Source organism: Schistocerca serialis, chromosome 9 (genome assembly GCF_023864345.2).
Source record: "Schistocerca serialis cubense isolate TAMUIC-IGC-003099 chromosome 9, iqSchSeri2.2, whole genome shotgun sequence".
NCBI classification, from domain to species: Eukaryota; Metazoa; Arthropoda; class Insecta; order Orthoptera; family Acrididae; genus Schistocerca; species Schistocerca serialis.
In genome coordinates, this window is record NC_064646.1 from 510,640,681 (window position 1) to 510,661,185 (window position 20,505).

A 20,505-nucleotide genomic window follows, 5' to 3' on the forward strand; every position below is an offset into this window, starting at 1 on the left:
GCTTGAAACACTCACTTCCACCTTACGAACATCCACCTCTGTAATAACACATATTTTCAAGGTTTGTGTACCACACGCAAACACTATGCAAAGCAAATTATGAAATTTACCCCACAAATAGATCGTAGCGCTAAATACTTCTGAGGTCTTGTACGCACTCTCCTCCACCACAACGGTTCCACAAAATGTATCTGGTCAAAAAAATCATGACGATCGCACAAACTCGCGATCACGAAGCATACGCCACTTACTGTAGGGCACCACTGTTGTTCCCTGCAACAAATTGGAAATTTGTGGGCAGGACTATGGGACCAAACTGCGGATGTCATCCGTCCCTAGGCTTACGCGCTACTTAATCTAACTTAAACTGGCTTACGCTAAGGACAACAAAAATGGTTCAAATGGTTCTGAGCACTATGGGATTTAACTTCTTTGGCCATCAGTCCCCTAGAACTTAGAACTGCTTAAACGTAACTAACCAAAGGACATCACACACATCTATGCCCGAGGCAGGATTCGAACCCGCGACCGTAGCGGTCGCGCGGTTCCAGCCTGTAGCGCCTAGAACCGCTCGGCTACTCGGGCAGGCAAAGGACAATACACACACACACACACAGCCATGCCCGAGGAAGGACTCGAACCTCCGACGGGGCGAGCCGCGCGAACCGTGACAAGACGCCTTCCTGTCCGCACCGAACGCATGTGTGCACGTAGAACAACTATCGGAAACAATAAATTGATCAGTCGAGAATTTAACGCCGCGATTGCACTTTTAAAAGTACTATGGACTTCCTAGATTGATTCTACATTCAGAAGGACAGAGGAAGGTCCTGCTGTGTGACAGAATACAGACAACAGCAAATACCACTGCAAGTCAGAGTCCTCTATGATGCATCGAGAAGCACTAAACACGGCATACTTAAGTCATGACCCAGTGTGTAGCAATAAGTTGTCAGGGCTAGATGCCAGAGAAACACTCACACGTCCCGGCGCACTCCTGTCCTGAGGTCCCACGCACACCGCCAGCGCCGACGTAAAGAGGTCAGTGAAAACTTCTACCGCGGCCGCAGTTGCAGTCGTGGATGTGTGGGTATGCCAGAGTGCACCACCCCCGGCAATGGAGTTATGTTCGAAGATAAAAGAAATCGGACAATACACGCGTTTTCACTTCGCTAAAGTATCGTTACTTGTGAAAAACCCGTACAGGGCTAGGACATAGACTATATTCCTTCCAAGTATTCTTTCATCAAGTAGAAAAATATCTTTCCTTATCTGTCAACTCATGTGTCACATGACTAGAATATTAAAGGAACGTTTGGCTCATGACGGACTGCTGAGACCTACCACTTTCACAGGACGCCCCCTGACTTCCGAACTCTCTCTTAAGGTAACCAAATGTCTCGCCACGTACCAAGTCTCTTGAGGTAACCGCACAGAGAAGTTGTAAATGTGACTGAATGCATTTGAGTACAGTGCTATACTATGCCGCCCGACCAGAAAAATAGGTTTTGGCAGCTGTACTACATTTATAAGCAATTTTATAATATGGAACGAGAAGTGATGTCATGATCACATGGGTAGAAGTGATATAAAATGATGGATAATATGTATAAATTGAGGTAAAATAGTCAAAATCCGGGGAAATTGAAAGAGTGCTTGCATGTCTTCTGCTTGTTGCAGAACAATACTTGTACGTACATGGGAACGAGTCTGCGGCAGTAAGAGGAATATGAGAAAACGTTGACATGGAAGCACTCTGAACGAGGGAAAGAGTCATTTTTATCTTGGAGGCCGCATTCTACTGCATGTCTGTTGAGGTAATACTGACACACATAAGCTGGCTGCTGACTTTGATGCTTTCCTAGAAAAAAGAGAACTATCTGCCTCTAAACTTACTTGCATGTGCGTTAAAGGATCACCGAGAGTGGTTTAAGTGGTAGGCTGAGGTGGAGTTGTAACGAGGTATCATTTAATGGTAGACTTATGATCCATTCTAGAGAGAGAGGAAAATGATGCTGCAGGTGATTTGACCATTTTTTCCGTTGTTCTGTCGGGATGCATTAGTTGTGTGTAATAACCTGCAAGGGATGTGTGTTCTGTGTGTGACTTAGAGCACAGTGTACTTGCGATCATTAACAGCAGTGGACTTCCATCTCATGTGTGGTGAAACATATCTATTCTGTTTCAACACATTCCTCGAAGCGAACGAAGATTTATGCAATGTACTCCATTCCCCTGTCGCATCTGGGGAATAAAAACGAGTCTTAAGTTTTATAACTGCAGTGGTTCTAAGCTAGCAACAGGTGTTTGTGAGATACTGCAATCACCGTGCTTGACAGACGTCTTGTTTATCGAGTTAGTGGCGGCATGACATGTAATTAAAAATGGAAACACTGCTGCTATGCATTTGTCTCTTTCTTTATAAGATGCATTATTCGTTACTAACGTTCATTTTATACACCACTGGTGCGAGCATAGTTTAATTCCCGAACTGTCATCATATGTGAACAGTGGGCGCTATACACCTTTGGAATGCTACATTGTGCATGTATCATAAAGAATCGATGATGTAAGGAAGTAGTATTTTTCATTTTACAGTTTGTGAACATTCTTTATCGTAGACAAACCTGTAAGGAGACTGTACGTCATGCGTTCGAAATAAATTTCTTATATTGGGATAGTAGCAGCGTTGTGTTCCACACAAATGATAGGTCACATATTGCACCGCTCAAACATTATAGCACGCTTTAAGTGCAGAACCATGTAGCCTTAGGAGTGTATGTGTTTACTTTCTCTCTTACCAATACCTTCTTGGGATTGACCCAGACACTAGAACAATACTTTAAAAGTGTTGATTTACTTAGAATGCTCCGTCACGCATAAAAACCACTCGTTTCTTCTGATTCTTAACTTTCTGCTATTACATAACAACACTTTCATATCTACTGCTATACATCGATAAGATGTGCTTACCTCCTCGACATGCGCACATCTGGAGAAATCTTCTACTGTTGGATGGATGCGGAACAGCAATTACGGACTCAGCTTGTCTATTCCTTCACGAGACGCAGAATGCAGCGGCCTACTTCTGGTCATCTGTAGATTAAATCGGTGACAGTGCTGCAGGGACGGTTGATCAAAGACAACGTGCAGAGATCTTTCAGTCCCTAACTTATCTTAAGAATGTGAGAATGCCTTGTGACTCCCATCCACATAGAGAAAGACCGTAAATTACTCACTATGCTCGAAGTTCTAGAAATTTGTAGATCACTTTGTGGTATTATTTGATGCATATGTTCGACAATTAACAATGAATGGACATACTACATAGTCGTCTATCTACATTCACAATGGTAATCACAAAGTAGATGACGGTCGGTTTAGGGATGATACGGAAACTGGGAAACGTGCTACCGCATCACTGGTCAGAGTTGTAAACTCTGGTAGAGCTGTTGAAACTGATCGCGTGGTGTTTGTTACTACAGTACGTCAGTGGTGTCTTTTCTGTCCCATCCACCCACTGGTACGCTGTTGACTGACATGGCTTGTTTGATATGGAGACAGTCTTGGTGGAGGGGCTACATTTTCCAGAGATGGCCAGCACTGAAACAGTGATTGCATGCATGACTGCAATATCATGAATAAATCGAAATGAAACACCGAGCCATCAGCTATCCCGCCACTGTGGAAGATGAGTTTAAATGTAGAGGTCGTCAATCATCTTCAGACTGCAATATGGAGACGTTCCACAATGCCACAAAACTCTTCCACTTTCCTTATGTTGTGACTGTCTTATTTCAATCATCCAGCGTGGGTGCTGTGGGAGCGGCAGCAGCAGCGTAATTTACACCATGCGACGTCCAGTTTTTTCTCAGAGCCATTGGATCAAAATGTGTTAATGTCAGTTTAGAACCTGACTCAGACCTCGATGTCGTAGAGGAAAAAACAAAATGTATGGCGGTGTGCAAAGCATGTTACTGCAGAACAAAGCAATGTATCAAACAAAAAACAGAGGCCCTCCCTCGCGATTTATAATCTGTGGCATATCATCTTCCCACAGTACAGGTGCTGAAGCTATACACTATTCGGTGCGAGCGACTTCGATCCCTGGCCACCTGCTCCAGTGGATCAGTACCTGTATATTTAATGGGGCGGCGCGTGTCCTCGATGCCGGCACATAGAAGATTTACTTTCGATATATATATAGTTCTCTGTCCGATGAAGTTAGCGCAGCTTTATGGTTGGTAGTTTTTTATTCTATGTTTGATGGTACAAAATAACGATTACAGAATGTTCGGGTGACAGACGTGAATGCACCATGAGAGACGCAGGTCTCCTTCAGACTGTATTACCTGCATGATGTGGAGTCTAATTAATTTTCCCTATACGAAACACCACCGTAACTTTTTTGAATTGCAATAGTGGAAATAAAAAGTTTAACAGTCACTGGCGTAAACATGACGTCATTCAAAAAAATTTACATGACTGTGAATCCCAGTTATGAAAAGTTAATTAATCACCGTAGCTGTTCGTACTGTCTTTTATACTACGTTGTGTTGCAGGAGAAAGCTTCGTTTTGGCGCTGACCGTACACATCCTACACCACTGACAGAGCTACGACAACATGTTCCCACTTCCATCAAATAGTTAAGACACAGTCCTGCCGCACTAACTCAGCTAGCCTGTTTCTACACGGGTTGCAGAATGTGGCAGATATAGCGCTCTCTGGCTTCCGTTCAGTTCCGACTTAAACTGGGACGATCATATGGACAAAGCCGCAGCGTGGCAGGGACACAGACTGAGGAACAGTTATAAGATGCGTAGGGACTGTCTAAAACTGCATTGGAGTTTTGCTGTAGCTGATAGGTTCGAAAAAGGTCACTGTTTCGGAATATGAGTGTGGCACGAATATTATTCACCGGTGGCTATAATCACTAAAAGACGTTGTGGGGCGGCGGTTGAGTTTGTAAAAATAATTCAAATCTAATATTTGCTGTATAAACACTTGCATGTAGAATCAGTTTCTGGCTTTTAGAATGTTGTTAATGCTGTCTTTCGCCGTTCTCAACACTGGCTCTCTATTTACTTTTTAGCACCCAGAAAGCGATTTAACAAAACGTGGAGCCAGTAATTAGAGATCCTAGTGCCCACTTTATTTGAGAATATCATTATAGCTGCAGCTTATAGCTCTGAGGAATTAGGAGATTGTCCGGGATTTCTAATCACAAAAGGTTTTCCAAAATAGTTGAGTATATTCTGAAATTCATTGATAAAAAACACAAGTATCCCTACAACCTCACTAACAGAGCAGTTCAGAGTCTAATGCGCTGATGCAACTATAAATGTCCGGATTAAATGTTAAAAAGAATGCTCGCCATAATTTGATGAAAATACTTCATCAAACCGCACACTAAATATTTGGTAGAATGTCTGTCCCGTGACGGCACGTGAAAATACGACAATACGCAAACTGAAGCTAGATAATGAAAATCATCCCAGAATTAACACTTCACTTGGAATGTTTTCATGGTTCCGCGTATCTCTAGTAACTTAATACGGACCCCGAGGCTGTTTGTAGCAGTGAGACTGACGCGACGCGACTCCCGACACAGATGGCGTGTCATTCAGCGTCTGGAGAGAACTGGGGCCTTGCTTCCTCGCGCAGCGTTCTTATATATAAAGCCGCGGTGCGGACGGCCAAGGGAACGCCTGATCAAATCGGCTCTCTCGACTAGCCGCTGGGCTAGTAACGCACCACTTCAAGTTACATAATAATTTATAGCTTCTTTTGCTGATGACCGATGAAGCTCTTAATTTAAACGTGCATTCAGCACGCAGGTAAGTATTGATAATAAAATTTTGACGTGGCTAAGTTAAATATTTTGGGCGAGAGACTTAATTTAATTACACTGCACGCAGTAGATGAGCTCTGAACTGGCCCTTTTGAGATCCGCTATCGCTATAATTTTATAGGTATTCAAAAGAAACTTTTTACATCTTCATGGTCATAGCGGACCTCCAACCTATTTAAATCTAAACATCCTAGCCTTATTTATTAGCCTACTTAATCTATCTTGCTTCCTTCAGTTTTGAGACGAAAACCAGAAAATCATGAATTTCCACTAAAATCTTAATTTGTGAAATCCAAAGTACTGTTTTTATTAAATCATTATGAAAGATGAATCTAAATATAAATTTTGAAGTCTCTAGCTCTTTTCTGTTGCGCCAATGATTTTTCAGAAAAACGTCCAAATTTCGAAAATGGCTAAAGTTATCGAACTGATATTTAACACACATTAATTTAGTATTATTCCTAACATGCTAGAAAAGTTTTAGGTCATTTGCTTGATTTTTAAGGTATTGCGCAACATTTATGACGTCAGAGCTAGTTACAGCAGACTGGCTGGCACACAATGGAAAAACTGATGTGAATTTACTACAGCGTGAGTAGGCTGCTTCCCTACAACGTCTCCACAGAATCCAACACAAGTATGTGGTTGAATGAACAGAGTTGATTCCAAATTGCTCACAACGTTTCTACCAGAAATCGTTACACTATCAGTGACTCTTGTATGTGCCTGCAGAACCAAGACTTTTTAGGCACGGTGATGATAACATAGTCATTGTTATCATCTTTTTAATAGTGCAGTCCTAACGTGTAATGTATGCTGACAGTAGAAGAACACTTGTGTGGTCAGCTTCAAATGTCGGTTCCCAACAGTGTTCCTCGAAAAGGACATCGTCTTCCCTTCAGGGATTCTCATTTGAACTACCTGGCGAGTGTAATCCGACTACAAGAAAAGATCATGCAAAGTGATTCTCAAGAACAATTTAATTAATTAACCTATAATTTAATATCAGTGGCATGCCGCCTGGCGGGTATAGGCGATGGCTAGGGCACTACAGACATGATTCTTCACTTGGTATGTTTTTCAACGATATTTGTATCGTCCACCTATGGAGGAAGAGACCACCATCGTAATAAAACCAGATGTCTTACCGAAACGTAAAATAAAACTTACAATTACAACTTCTCTGTGCGGTTACCTCATGAGACTTGGTACGTGGCGAGACATTTTGTTACCTCAAGAGAGAGTTCGAAAGTCAGGGGGCGTCCTGTGAAAGTGGTAGGTCTCAGCAGTCCGTCATGAGCAAAACGTTACTTTAATATTCTAGTCATGTTACACATGAGTTGACAGATAATGAAAGATATTTTTCTACTAGATGAAAGAATACTTGGAGGGAATATAGTCTATGCCCTCGTCCTGTACGGGATTTTCACAAGTAACGATACTTTAGCGAAGTGAAAACGCGTGTATTGTCCGATTTCTTGTATCTTCGAACATAACTCCATTGCCGGTGGTGGTGCACTCTGGCATACCGGCACATCCACGACTGCAACTGCGGCCGCGGTAGAAGTTTTCACTGACCTCTTTACGTCGGCGCTGGCGCCGCGTTTGGACCTTAGGACAGGAGTACGCCGGGACGTGTGAGTGTTTCTCTGGCATCTAGCCCTGACAGCTTATTGCTACACACTGGGTCGTGTCTTAAGTGTGCCATGTTTAGTGCTTCTCGATCCATCATAGAGGACTCTGACTTGCAGTGGTATTTGCTGTTGTCTGTATTCTGTCACACAGTAGGGCCTTCCTCTGTCCTTCTGAATGTAGAATCAATCTAGGAAGTCCATAGTACTTTTAAAAGTGCAATCGCGGCGTTAAATTCTCGACTGATCAATTTATTGTTTCCGATAGTTGTTCTACGTGCACACATGCTTTCGGTGCAGGTAGGCATTGTCGGGATGCTACAGTGAACAAGAGTATGCCCAACAGGAAGTCGGGCGTGCTACATGATGTCGAGTTTGCATTGTAGTTATCACTTCTGTTCACCAGATACCTTTAGTGGAAACATTGTGGTGGAGGTTGGTGTGTACAAGACCTTAGATGTATTTAACGCTACGATCTATTTGTGATGGATATTTCATTACTTGATCTACACAAGGTTTGAAGGTGACAGTCAAACGTTGAAAATATGTTTTATTAGGAAGAAGAAACATTGTAAGGTGGAAGTGAGTGTTTGAAGAAATCCATTTGACTCCTGTAAATAGTTGAACAATTAATTTGACAGGGTAGTGCAAATGGATTATTTCACTCTATTTTTTAGACCGCCAGTTTTCCCTTTGTCTCCAGTATCTTCGTGTTTGGAGACGTTGGTTCACACAGACAAGCATGAAGAGGCTTCTTGGAAGCGACAGAGGCAGGAAGCGAGACTGTAACTTGCTCATCAACAGAATGCTGCTACTTGATTCCCTGATGACAGACACACATGCAGAAGATCCCAAACGCTATTATATCGCACTTCATTCCATTCCCTAGTGATTATTATGTCATGAGGAGCAAGGGTGGGGGTTGCACCCATGATGTCTGCTCAAGTGGGGGAATCCCATCTTCCACGAAATGATTAAACAAGAAATATGTATCAATACGTTATTCACTTTGATTTGAATTATGTGTCATGAGATCCTTCTTTTCCCTCACAGTGTGAGTCTCTTTCTACCAATTTTTTCTGGGGCAGGTGGTGAGTGAGGGGGTGAGGGGTAGGGGAGGGGGGCAGAACCTTCTGTAATGGGGACCCTGTGCGCTAGCTCAGTCGATCCCTGCATGTCAAGGTGAGCGCACAAAGGCAAATTTTCCAATAAGATGACACCTTCAATCTGCCACAGTGAAATTATGTACTTAGGACATGTAGTTGCTGGATGTAAGCTTTTCTCATTAAATGAAAGTTAGATCAAGCCCCTGAAAATTGAATTTTATAAATAAACAGAATATTCTGCGCTAAGTAACTCAATTTCTTGATCATTTCTCTCCAGCGCAGACAGCAGCTTAGAGCCCATGGCAAATCCATTCTCAGTGAGCAATTTGCTTTCGAAGGAAGTCATCTACCGTGCATCAGTATTCCACATTCATTTACACAATAAACACTGCTTTGTTTGCAGTGTTGTCTGACCTCGATCGACACCATGTGCAGGCCTGATAGGAGACGGGCAGAAACCTAGAAAGAGCACGTGTTTTGACAGGAATTTCTAGGATGCTTTTGTTCGAGGATTAGTGTGACGTCTGGTCTGTAATTCGCATGCGTGAGTGAACACCGACGTGTGGTGGCTGCTTCTCAGGCTCTTGCCAATGTGGTGTGGGCGGCGGCCTGCATGGCTGGCATTCTGTGTGGTCCTGTTAATTGTGCATGGGTCACAACTGTACGATATTTGACAGTGGAATTACTTGTGATGTGTGTTTTATGTCAGTATTCCTTGTGCAATCGGAATAAAAAAGGAATGGATGTGATCACTTCTTACAAGACTTGCATCTTCCTGAACAGCTGTGAATGCTGAGCAAGAGAAATCCAACCCCTGGAAACTGAATCTTTTATAAATAAACAATATACCCTCTGCTATGTAATTGAATTTCATGTCATGAGATCGTCCCCCTCCACCACAGAGCCGCCAATAAGCAGATAGGGGACAGGAGGGGGAGAGGGGAAGGGAGGCTTTTGGGGGTTTACCAGAGGGGAAGGGGTTAACTAATTCAATTTAATTAAGTAGTCAATCAAAATGCTAAGAGTGAGAGGGGCCTGTTCGAATAACTCAGGCATGAAAGGGGGTGAGTTAGAGGTTTCCTGCAGGGTTGGGGCGAGGAGGGAGTGGGGGAAGTGTGGGGAAACAATAAGTTAAGTACGTGTCATGCAAAAGGAAGGATTATCCCCATGGAGTCATTACCTGTCACTCAAAAGAGAACTATACGTTTTCCCCTGAGTTCATACTTGCCTCTGATGTAGGCAACATGCACTAACAAACTGGGCTGACATCCTTGTTGCCCTGCTATTTACGTTCACCTGAAGATGTGGCTTTTAGTGCCATGAAACCGGTAGTGATCCAAAAATTAAAGACTAAGTGCAATTGAACTGGTTTATTAATGTGCATGACTATGAGGGCCAACCTCGAGAGAAATACCGAGCGAGGTGGTGCAGTGGTTAGCACTCCAGACTCAGATTCGGCAGGACAATGGTTCAAATACAATGTAATGATTCATATTTAGGTTTTTCCGTGATTCTCCAAAATCGTTCCAGGAAAATGCCCTTTGATAAGGGAGAGGCAAATTTCCTCCTGATCTGTTGGTAACATCAGCTTGAAGTCTGTCTCTAATGCCCTTGCTGCTCATGTGGTGTTAAACTATAAATTTCCTTACCTTTTTCCTCCTTTTCAAGAAACATGACGAAATAAGGGACGAAAGTAGGATACTTTGTGACTGTGAAAATTGGAACACCAAAAAGGGGCATCTTACTGCAGAGGAATTTATTCCACAGATTAGGAATAAGACAACACACAAACGATTAGAATCACGGAAATGAGAAAATAATCTGACCATGAAAATTCATAATGGCGTGAACGGTGTGGTGCTGCGATCACAGTGTCTAGAACAGTGGTTCCAAACCTTTCTTAGATCATTACCTGTGAGTGCGATGAGACGTTAGCAAGTAGCCTCGTCCTCCCCGCCCACAGCCGCCTGTTGACCTTCCCCTACATTAAAACTAGCTTTTGCACTGAGCTAAACAGATGAATGAACACTTTTATTTTTAAAATGATGAAAGATGAACGATATTTAGCTTGTGTGTGTGTGTGTGTGTGTGTGTGTGTGTGTGTGTGTGTGTGTGTGTGTGTGTGTGTGTGTGTGTGCGTGTGTGTACATAAGTGTGTGTGTGAGTGTTATAATGAATGATGAAGGAATTTGTGGTGCATCGCAAGTGCTACCGACAACTGCTCCTCAGAAAAGAACGCCAACTATCAACAGTGAGGGTACAAACTTGATATAAAACATGCTTCCCCTGCATTACTCCTGTCCATTGCAGCACTTGCTTGATCTGCACTCTGTAACCCCATTTAAAATGTGTGTGCACTGTACTTAGTGTTTGTTATTCACTTCATTCCTTACTTCTGAACTGGGAAAGAATTGGACAACTTCAGGCTGGTAACGCGTTGTGTCTAAACACTACAATAATAATAATAATAATAATAATAACAATAATGAAACTGTGTACAACGCCATTGTAGCCCTTATACAGTTACTGCTGTGTCTTGCTGTCAATTAATTCATTCACCTTTTCCAACGTGGGTAATGAAGTCATTTCTGGACTACTGCAGGTACTTTCTACAACTTGGAGAAGACATTTTCTCGAGATATTTAGCATTTGTATGTCTCTCACTTTTATCATCAGCCATGTGCGGGACAAAGCACACCATATGTGTGTTGCGGGTGGACTACGTGAGGGACCTGTTACCTCCACTGCGCAGTGGGTGGACTACGTGAGGAAGGTGTAACCTCCGCCGCTTTAATGCTACTAATTGAGGAAGATGAATTATTGATTACTTATGTAATCAGTATAGGAGTCTTACAAAACTGTGATCTTTTCAAAATAATTTAGTTTCGTGACTAAAACATAATCGAATCGATTAGTTTTTACCCCTCAGAAAATTTCATTCTAACCGTCAGGGGGGCATTACCCCCAGGTTGGGAATCACTGGTCTAAATGTAGTGCCGTGGAGCCAAAGGGGGCTGGATACGGTGGTGGAGAGTGCACTGCCACACAGTCTGAAGGCGCCTGACAAAACACCGACAGCCCGTGCAGGAGGACCAGAACGAGCGAGTTGCCCAGACGTTATCGATAGGCAACATTTCAGGCGAACGTGAACGCGAACGTTGCTTTCCACGTGTGGCGAGGCATTATCATGCTGAAATATGACACGTGGTGCTACCTGCAGCAAATTGTCTCGGGCTCTAGGACCTCCCTAACGTAGCAGATGCAGTTCACATTTCCTTCAGTACATTGGAGTCATGATGACACGTTATAGTCGATGACGCCCCAAGCTATCGCACTTGTCGTTTGTCTGCTATGGCATCCATCAATGCATCTGACTCACTCGCGTTCACCACGGCACCATTGCTGTCGCTATATGAGAAACTGAAGGGAGGTGTCACCCGACAACACCACATTTTTCCAGCGACGGCAGCCACGTGTCTCTGGTCAACGGAAGCCAACGCGACGGCGTGCGTGTGACCAGTCTAACCCTCAGCAAACGCCGTCGAATGGACGACGCGGACACAGCCCACAGCCGGTTTTCGTGCACCAGCGTCGAGCCGACACTATGGACCGAGCGAAGCAGACGGTATGAAGGTCGTATCGCGCTGTGGCCACACTGCGTGGTCCAGGACCCTCTAGTCACTATGCACGATCGTCTTCAGTTCAGTGGTTCAACACACTCAACACCGTCGTAGCAGCGTCCTCCCTTAAGTCGCAACTTGACTGTATGACAAATATGTTCTCTGTGTGAAGTTTTTCTAACGCTGAAATTGTGTCTTTCGATTCAAGGACGCACAGACCAATCCGGTTAGTGAGACGCGTGGCACGCTCTCTTTACGAGACGGGGACGTTATCTAGACCCGTATCGAATTCCCGCGGCCGGTTGACGACTGTAGGATGGCACAGCGGTGCCTCAACAGGGAGTTTAGCCTGTGCTCGTTGAGGTACATGCTGGGTAAACGTAAACAACACTCACGGTTTAGGCACACTGCTGCGTAGGTTGTACGAGGAGCGATATATGATCGTGGAACGTATGATCAGCATGTATGTAAATTTAAGGTGGATGGGGGGGGGGGGGGGGGGGGAGAAAGGAATGGAATGGATTAGTGATGTCAGCTGCATCGGAACACTAAACGGAATAAGCGGCGATTCGATCCCAGAATCTCCTCCTTACCTGGCAGATGCGTTAACCGCTACACATGCCTAGTAAGCACGACATCCCGTGTTCGACTCTCGGTCCGGTACACATTTTCCCTCGTCGCCGCTAACTCCGTGTAATGTCCCGATACAGCTAGCATCAGCAATCCTTGCCCTTTCCTTTCCCTTCTCCCCACATGCACTTTATATTTACATATAACGCATCACAGCACCGGATTCCGCGTGGTGTCTGTTCTTTCAGACATGTCCGGTGAGCTGCCGTGCCGATTCGGCGGGAGGAAAAGAAAGTTGCTGATGAGCACACACTGCTTCTTGAGTGAAAAAAAAAATACTAAGACGCAAAGGAATTACAGACAGTGTGCGAGTAGTCATTGATTTAAATCAATGGAGAAAATTGAAAATCTGTTCCGGACAGGAATTCGAAGCCATGCCTCCTGCTTACTAGTCAGCCGCAGCGACCACTGCGCCGTCAGGACACAGTGGTCACTGCCACTGCACAGACGACGCTAGCACGCCTCCCCTCAGACGCAGATTCTCAACTTATCCACACACTACTGACGTAGCGCCCCTTGCCCATTATCCGCATTACTCGCAGCATTTCGCCGATTCCTGTAAGAGTTCGAGCAGCGTGTGAATCTGCACTGAAGAGATCACTGGACGTCGTCCTCTTAATTATATACGTCTGCTGTTTGTTCTGTCTAGCGGGCGCAGTGGTCAGCGCATCTACCTACTAAGCTGGAGACCCGGTTCGAATCGTGGTCAGGCACAAATTTTCAGTTTTCTCCACTGATTTAAATCAATGCCCACTCGCTGCCAAAGTCTGTTTTAATTCGTAGTGGCTGCTCAACATGACTGAGAGAACAGACATCACATACATATAAGAATATAAGATTGTACGCCAACAGACACCATGGACCCCTCCTGCAGCGACGTAACAACATTGCTCATTATGAATAAGTTGTCATCTTCACTCTGTGTACACGAAACAATTAATACACAACAGGTACACGTATTTTACTCTGGGATATACTGTCCCAGTATTAAATTAAAAGCAGTCCTCCATACTTTGGTTCTAACCAAGGTTTTCGAAGCTTTCCCTTGTTTGTAAAGCAACCTGAAAGTCCCCTCATAAATCTTCGCAACTGGAATCACTTCTCCTCCACCATCCGCTCTGCACATTCTGTAAAGATCTGGAACTCGAACATTCCTCTCCACTTTCACGGGGAAAGAAATTAAAATTGAAAAATGGAAAAGTAAAAAAATGAAAAGTAATTCCGAGCCTTTTAAGACTTAGTAGAGAGTACTTTTGGTTCTTCTTTTGAACTTCGTGATCGATTTAGTTTAAGTGTCTGTGGAATGAACTGAGTTCCTGTGCTAGGGTTTTTCTTCTCTGTCAGTGTTGTATGGTTCAAATGGCTCTGAGCAGTATTTCGTGGCATGTGTGGGATGGTGTAGTGTTGTGTCCCGTAAATTAAACGAACGGAGAGAGCGAAACGTGGTGGCAGTGCAAAGTCGCCGACGTCAGTCTTCCGTCATCAGCTGGACGCGTTTTCAACCAGCCCGTCGACCAACAACTGTACGTCAGAAACTCTGTTCGCCTTCCTGGTCAGATAACAGTGGTGCTAATTTAATCCCCCGCTAATACTCGAACCGAGTGTCTTCACGTTGAACGTCATCGCACCACGGCACATGGGCGGATTTTGCATAATTTTCGTCTCCCTGGGAATACGACACATGTTGGCGATTAAAATATAATCCCACGTTTGCATTCAGCCCCTCTTGCTCGATAAAGGGTTCCCCTCTGGTATATTGCACTTACCCCAGGCTAGCTTTACCTTCATTTCCTTTTTTATGGTACAGATTGATTTATTGTTGCTCGTATCAGCTGCACACTGGTCTGTAGCGGTCCTTGATATGTGGTAGTGCAGTGGCAGCGAGCAAAACTTATGACGCAGTCGTTCTGTTAGTGCCACAAGTACTGAGTACGAACTCTTGCAGAATGACGATGGAGCTGGCGTAAAAAGACTGTATTATATTCGTTTGTACCTACGTAATTTCAGTTGCCTTACAGAGCAACCTACCAGCACCATTACGTCATAACTGATCCTTCCTTTAAGCCTTTATGCTGTCAGCTGCCCTCCTACGTCAACCAAGATATTCAGACAGGGCACTCAAATAGATTGAAATCTACTTGAGAAACAGGCAGGACTGTTTTGTCTGTGGAAGTGGAAAGCCGTCATTGAAAGCCACATGGCTCGTTCCTAGGATCACTACTCTTATACTTGCATGTCAATAACATTTCCTTTTTTTCTGCTATCGTCAGACGATCGTCGAGCCATGCCCTGTGTTCAGACAGAATTAAATCCTGGGATTAATACTGCTTGCTCTGAGAAACACAAATAATTTTCTGACAATTTTATTGCAGTCTGGCTGACCTGCTTCAGGCAGTATAATCCATTTTTAGGTCTACAAATTAATTTTCAAAACTTGAAATTAGATTTACATTAATACAATAAATATATTAGTCAAGAAAGTAAATAAAACAGACTGTAAGTGAATGTATCTGGTTGTCTATAAGCTGATCGGAGTAGCTGTAACAGGTAGGACGTCGCCAGCGGAACTGTTAGCAGTACCTGAATAATTTGAATAACAAATTTTATAACACCACTAAGCGACACTAACATGGTGAAAAAAGAGAGATGCGAACCTGTGTCCGTATTGAAATGTACTTTGTTCCACGTAAATTTACTATAATGTGTAGCATATGAAAAATATGATTTAAAATATCAAAAATTTGTGTCGAAGCAAAACCAGTTACGATTCTTGTATCTGGAAAGGTATGTAGTGTCGACAACGATCGTAAAATTATTGAAACCTCAATAGAAGCAAAGATGCCAAAGTGATATAGGAAAAGAAAGAAGAAGAAGAAAATCATGCAAAAAGTAACAATATTATGAGAAGGAAAGTTGCTACCCACAATATTGCGAAGATGCTGAGCCGCAGATAGGCCCAATAAAAGGAATTTCACAGTTAAAGCTTTCGGCCATTGGCCTTCCTCAACAATAGACACACACACACACAGACACACACACTCATGAAATCCAACTCACATACACGACTGCAGTCTAAGGCAACTGAAAGCACACTGCAATGCAAAAAGTAAGTATATGAAATACCACGGTAAAAAATAGCGACATAACTATCGTCGTAGCAGTTGTATCGTAGTATCTTCAGTGACTTCAAAGATGGCAGTGCTGCAGATGTTTAATTCCGTGGATTGTTCATTCTGTATTTATCCGACGTACAACACAAAACACAAATTGATGACATAACTTAAGAGAAATGGATATGCTGAAGATAGATATAGTGGGAGTTAGTAAAGTTTAGTAGCAGGATCAATAGGACTTCTGGTCAGGTGAGTACAAGGTTATTCTATGCCTCGTGATGACTGGGTGTTGTGTGATGTCCTTAGCTTGGTTAGGTTTAAGTAGTTCTAAGTTCTAGGGGACTGATGACCATAGATGTTAAGTCCCATACTGCTCAGAGCCATTTGAACCATTCTTGAGTACAAAGTTATAAATACAAAATGAAATGAGCGTAATGCTGGCGTAAATTTTGTAATGAATAAGAAAATGGGAATGTGGGTAAGCTGCTATGATTAGCATACTGAAAGCATTATCGTAGCCAAAAAAGATATGAAATCAACATTCATCACATTAGCACAAGTTTACATCCCAACTAATTCGGTAGATTGTAAGTAGACTGAAAGAAAGTTTGATGAGATAAAAGAAATCATTCAGGTAGTTAAGGAAGAGGAAAATTTTGCAGTGTTGGAGGACTGGACTTCGGTAGTAGGAAGAGAAAGGGAAGGAAAAATAGTAGGCGAATACAGATTAGGAGAAAGGAATAAAAAAAAGCTCCCTTGTAAAATTTAATCATCGCTAACACGTGGTTTACGAATCATAAATGAAGACAGTGTGCGTGAAAGAGACTTGGGGACACGGAAGGTTTCAAATAATGAGAAGACAGAGATTTAAGAACCAGATTTTAAAAAATGGTTCAAATGGCTCTGAGCACTATGGGACTTAACCGCTGAGGTCATCAGTCCCCTAGAACTTAGAACTACTTAAACCTAACTACCCTGAGAACATCACACACATCCATGCCCGAGGCAGGATTCGAACCTGCGACCGTAGCGGTCGCGCGGTTACAGACTGCAGCGCCCAGATTTTAATCTGTAAGAGATAAAGGGATCACCAATTTTTTTGTATTGTAGGTAAATATGTTGGTAAAAATTGTGTAGGTAGACCATGAGATGAATACAGTTAGCAAGTTCGAAAGGATAGGGATTGCAGTAGTTTTTTGGAGATGAAAAGGATTGCACAGGATAGAGTAGCACGGAGAGTTGCAGCAAATTAGTCTTAAAACTGAAGGCCACAACAATAAAGCGATACATAGAAGGAACCCAGGAAGAAGCAAACTTTTTGGTGATATTTGGTTTATGGGCATCAGGTCGTGGTCCAAGGTATATTTCCCTCCCAAATATTTCGTCCTCCATTGTTGAGATATCATCAGGGGGACATCATCAGAGGATATAACGTCTCAGAAAGCGAACTCAGCAACTTGAACTGCTGATGCGTACCCATGCAGAAGTCGGTTCATGAAGTCGCACTGATGTGTATTTTGGGGCTTTATTTAGTACTAAGTTTCACAGGCGCCGACTCCGTGGGGCCTGAGGGTGCCCTAGCCCCTTTCAAATTTCGTTTCGGGGGGGGGGGGGGGGGGGGGAGGGCGGGGCGAAGCCCCCCCAATAATTTAAGAAAATTGTTAGTTATATTACACTTTGTAAAATCACAAAATTATGGACGGCCGGTGTGACCGAGCGGTTCTAGGCGCTTCAGACTTGAACCGCGCGACCGCTACGGTCGCAGGTTCGCATCCTGCCTCGGGCATGGATGTGTGTGGTGTCCATAGGTTAGTTAGGTTTAAGTAGTTTTAAGTTCAAGGGGACTGATGACCTCAGCAGTTTAGACTCATAGTGCTCAGAGCCATTTGAACCATTTGAACAAAATTATGTCGCAATTTTTTATTTCCCTTGTTTGACGATAGTTGCCTTTAAAAATACATTCAGTATTGAGTTAAAACAAATAATTATTACGGCAGTAAGCAGGTTAACTTAAAACGAGTGGTGTGAATCGTGATAGTGTTACGGCGCTGCGGGCACACTTAGAATTTGTCCCGGTGCGCGAACCTTCGGGTAAAGTCTGGCGCCGGCGGGCCATTCGGTGTGGGTAGTTTCGTTCAGTGCATGCCGCAGGCGTGTTTAGTGTTCCGATTTTAGTGTCCAGTGGACTAGAATGAGATTTTCACTCTGCAGCAGAGGGTGCGCTGATATGAAACTTCCTGGCAGATTAAAACTGTGTGCCCGACCGAGACTCGAATTCGGGACCTTTGCCTTTCGCGGGCAAGTGCTCTACCAACTGAGCTACCGAAGCACGACTCACGCCCGGTACTCACAGCTTTACTTCTGCCAGTACCTCGTCTCCTACCTTCCAAACTTTACAGAAGCTCTCCTGCGAACCTTGCAGAACTAGCACTCCTGAAAGAAAGGATATAGCAGAGACATGGCTTAGCCACAGCCTGGGGGATGTTTCCAGGTAGAGCACTTGCCCGCGAAAGGCAAAGGTCCTGAGTTCGAGTCTCGGTCGGGCACACAGTTTTAATCTGCCAGGAAGTTTCATATCAGCGCACACTCCGATGCAGAGTGAAAATCTCATTCTGGAAACATCCCCCAGGCTGTGGCTAAGCCATGTCTCCGCGATATCCTTTCTTTCAGGAGTGCTAGTTCTGCAAGGTTCGCAGGAGAGCTTCTGTAAAGTTTGGAAGGTAGGAGACGAGGTACTGGCAGAGGTAAAGCTGTGAGTACTGGGCGTGAGTCGTGCTTCGGTAGCTCAGTTGGTAGAGCACTTGCCCGCGAAATGCAAAGGTCCCGAGTTCGAGTCTCGGTCGGGCACACAGTTTTAATCTGCCAGGAAGTTTCTAGTGGACTATTTTGTATGTATATACTTTATTTGTTTACTTTAGTCTCTTAGTGTATTGTGAATTAAGTTTGCAAAGGATAAATTTGTTACCAAAAATGTGCCCTTGGAAGTTGATAATACTTCAAGTCAACCTCCAACAGTTATTGTGTCGTCAATTGCTTCGTCGTCTTCTGGCGAGAAGCGTTCACAGGCGAAACCTGGACAATCCGGCAAGGGAAGATCATTTCAGTCTTGGTCGATCAAATATACAAGGCTAGAATATGAAGCATCTATCAAAGAAGTTTTTTGCAAAACCTGCAAAGAGGCAGCTGCTAAAATTCTATTACAATTTTCTTCAAAAAAAAAGAATTTGCATTTACATTCGTAGGCTTTTCTAACTGGAAAAAGACTCTGGAAAAATTCCGCCTTCATGAAAATACGTTTACGCCTAAAGAAGGTGTTCTGAAACCAAATTCTATCACTAACCGATGTGTGGCCTACCGATTGAATGAACAGTTAGATAGTGATATGAAGAAAGGCCGTTTAGCTCTTGAGACAATTTTTGATACCGCGCAATTTCTATACCGACAAGGGCTAGCAATTAGAGGGCACGAAGATGTAAACTCAATTTTTTTTCAATTGTTGGAACTCAGAAAGAATGACATACTTGTGATTAAAGATAGGTGGACGTCCCACTATGTTCAAAACGAGATCATTGATCTGTTAGGAAAGTCTGTGTTGACAGAGGTATTGGATTCAATCAAAAAGACTGAACATATTTCTATTATGGTTGAGGAAACAAGTGATTCTTCGATTCACGAACAAGTGTCATTTTGTATTCGTACTATCGATGATTCCTAAGTTATCAACGAAGACTTTATTGGCCTATACGAGGCCCGCAACACTGAATCACAAACTCTGTTTAGTATTTTAAAAGACGTTTTTGCTCGTCTTTATTTGTCAATGGATAACTTAAGAGGACAGTGCTATGATGGTGCCTCGAATATGAGAAGTAAGTTCAAAGGACTAAAGCGTTAGTTTTGGATATACAACCAAAATCACGTTATGTGCACTGCACTGCTCACAGTTTAGACTTGGCAGTTGTAGACAGTCTCCACCATCTTACGTCTATGAGGGATATTACAGCTTTAGCCATGGACTTAAACACCGTAAGCGAATCCAACAGAAGGATGGGACATTTCAGAAGCATGCACTGTGAGAGCGCCAACGACCAAGCTGGTCTACAACACCTTTGTCCGACTCGATGGACTATGCGAGCTTCTAGTATCTTGAGAATATTGAAACACTTTGAAGAACTTCTAGAGTTTATGTTTTGTTTCTTTTTCAAAGCCAAAAAATATGTCAGACTTGTCGAGTTTCTCGGAGTGGTTATCGAGAGTACAGTTTTTGTGGTTCTAATGTTGATCATATGACTGTAAAACACTTAAAAAATTTTAAAACTCACTATTTTTCAACAAAAATTTAGAAAATTTCGAGGGGCAAGACCCCCAGTATGCTCCCCCACCCACCCCAAATATTTTTTTAAGTCGCGCCCCCGCTAAGTTTTGTGTCACCATCGTGCCACTATAGAGTCCTGTGCCACGAGAAGCAAGGAGAGGATGTTGTTTAGTGGCTGGTATCCTCTTTCTATAACACAACTGCGCACATTTATTAACAGGGTTCTTTATTAACAAGAACA